This window comes from Galeopterus variegatus, unplaced genomic scaffold, assembly GCF_000696425.1.
Source record: "Galeopterus variegatus unplaced genomic scaffold, G_variegatus-3.0.2 Scaffold5568, whole genome shotgun sequence".
NCBI lineage: Eukaryota > Metazoa > Chordata > Mammalia > Dermoptera > Cynocephalidae > Galeopterus > Galeopterus variegatus.
This window is the reverse complement of record NW_007731679.1, coordinates 124,317-127,129: the sequence shown is the minus strand read 5'-3', so window position 1 is coordinate 127,129 and position 2,813 is coordinate 124,317.

Below are 2,813 nucleotides of genomic sequence, written 5' to 3'. Positions count from 1 at the left end.
TGGTCTTTATTGAGGTCAGCATTACCCTCATATCAAAACCAGAAAAAGACACAACAAAAAAAGGAAACTACAGACCAATATCCCTAATGAACACAGACACAGAGATTCTCAACAAAATGCTAGCAAACAGAATCCTGTAACACATTAAAAAGATCATGCATCATTATCAGGTGGGATTCATCTGAGGGATGCAAGGATGGCTCAACATATGCAAAACTATAAGCATGATACATCACATCAATAGGATGAATGAAAAAAACCATATGATCATTTCAGTAGATGCAGAAAAAGCATTTGATAAAGTCCAACACTACTTCATGATAAAAACACATAAATAAATTAGGTATAGAATTAGTGTACTTTAACACAATATGGGAAAATGATATTCTAGATGCTGTGTAGTAGGAATCAAGAATTTGTTTTGGGGGATACTAAGAGTTATCCCCCATAGGTGACTGGACATGCACATCTAAAGTTCAAGTGAGGGGTCATGGCTGGTGATTCAAAAGCCAACATCATGAAGACAGAATATTAAGCTTTTAGACTAGATTAAAGCACCTGGGAAGTGAGTGCAGTGTTGGATAAGAAGGTCTGACTAAACCTGAGACCAGGAGGAAAAACAGTAAAGTGTGCCAAGAGAAGAAGTGTTCTGAGAAGGATGTGATTAATTGTGGTCAGTGATGCTGAGAGTCGGAGTAGTCTGGGGACTGAGCATTGAGGAAAGTGTTTGGCAATGTGAGTAAGCTTAGTGGAATGCTGAGTTAACATACTGATTAGAGGAGTTGAGAATGTGGAGACAGCTAGTACAGGCATCTCCTTTGAGGAATTTTGCTACAAATGAGAATAGAATAATGGGATGGGTCCTGGAAGGAGATGTGGGTCAAGGAGGGTAGTTTTAAGATGGGAGATATTATGGCACAGTTATATATTGATAAGAAAACTGGTGTTGCAATTAAGAGAGGTGATAATTGTAGGAGCAGTATTAGACCTTTGGAGGCTTGAGGTCCTATTTGAAAGAACAGTCAGCATGGTTCTGTGTTTTTCTCCAGCGACATTCAGCTGCTTGTTGCAGATGTACAGTAGGTATAGAGTTAAGTTTTAGTGGGTCTGACATGTTGCTAGACAAGTACAAAGGATGCAAGCTAGCTGAGGATGTATGGAAGGAGTGACTAAAATGATGGAAGTGGAGAATTCTGGGAGAGAGTGTATAGAGTAAATGAGCTGAAAAGTTAGAACCTGGTGTTCAGAGAGTCGGAAGCTTGAGGCTGACATTTTGAAGGCAGTGCCATTAATGGTGATGACAAGAAAGGGTAGGAGACTGGACTGGAGTGGAAGAAACAATCCTTGGGCATGAGGAGTTGGAGGAACTTTTGATGTCATTAAATGTGACAGGAGTAGGGGGGGGAAAGGAAGATACGTAATAGGAGATAAAGTCATCAATGAGTGATGAGGTGTGAACAAGATTTGTAGATGAAAGTGACAATTAGGAAGAGTGTGATGGCTTAAACTGCAAAAGATCTAGGCTGTTGAGCATAGACAGAAGAAATGGTTTAGAAGGAGTGATGGGATCAAGGTGGACACCTATTCCACCTCTAGGCTTTCAGGTATGAAGGGTATGAGAGGAAGAAATCCCTCTGTTAGGGGGACTGTGGAGGAGGCTTTGTCACAGGAAGGCAGCCAGGCGAAGGCAGTGTTTAGAGAAGGGCTGGATTAGTTTGCTGGGGCTGCAAAACAAAGTACTGCGCAGTGGGTGGTTTAGTACAATAGAAATTTAATGTCTCATGATTTTGGAGGCCAGAAGTCCAAAGTCAAATTGTCAGCAGGGCCATGCTCCCCTGAAGTGCTGGGGAAAGATTTGCAGGACTCTCTCCTAGATTCTAGTAGTTCCTTGGCTTGTGGCAGCATAATGCCAATCTTCACATGAAATTCTCCCTCTGTGTGTGTGCCTGTCCAAATTTGCCCTTTTGAGTAGGACACCAGTCATATTGGATTAAGGAGTCATCCTACTCAGTATGACCTCATCCTAACTTAGCAAATTTTGTCGTTATCAAACCTGTTTCCAAATAAGATCATATTCTGAAGTACTAGGGGGTAGAACTTCAACGTATGAATGGGAGGAGGGACACAATTCGACCTATAACAAGTGTGTTTGCTGATGACAGACAAGAGGACCCAGTGGAAGAGTTTTTGAGGTAGAGGGTGGTTGGGAAAGTGGGTCAGAGTGGTAGATGTACAGAATACTTGGGCTGATGGATGGTGTGTGAACTCAGGTTTCTAGTTAACAGATAGCAGGAAGGTGAGGCCTGATGGCATTAGAACTGATGGCTGAGCAAGATGAGATGGAGCCACCAGACAGGTGCCTTTTCCTGCAGCTCTCAGTGTTACCAGCATCCAGGTCCCACTGCGCTCTGCTTAGAAACAAAAGACTTTGTCAGTCCGAAATGCTGGTGTGAGGCAGGAAGTTTATTATCAGATGTCTTAGGAGACAGACTAGAACTATCTTCCTGCTTTAAGGTTTCAGGTGGGTTTTAATGAGGGAATGGGACGTGGGAAATGAAAAGCAGGAGGGAGGTGATGTGCAAGGGGCCAGGTACAGTCTTGCCGAGACTCCATCTGGTTTCTCCTCCTGTCCTTGTTGTTATCTCAGGGTCTGGGTAGTAGGGGCAAGTCTGCAGCTTCAGGATGGCTGGAAAACTACTTTGCATTCATGTAAATAATGTCATCTTGCCCCATAACCAAGGTGCAAAATATCAAATAAACATAGGAAAAGAGGGAACACAGAGAAATGCAGGCCAAGAAAAAAACTGTCTTCT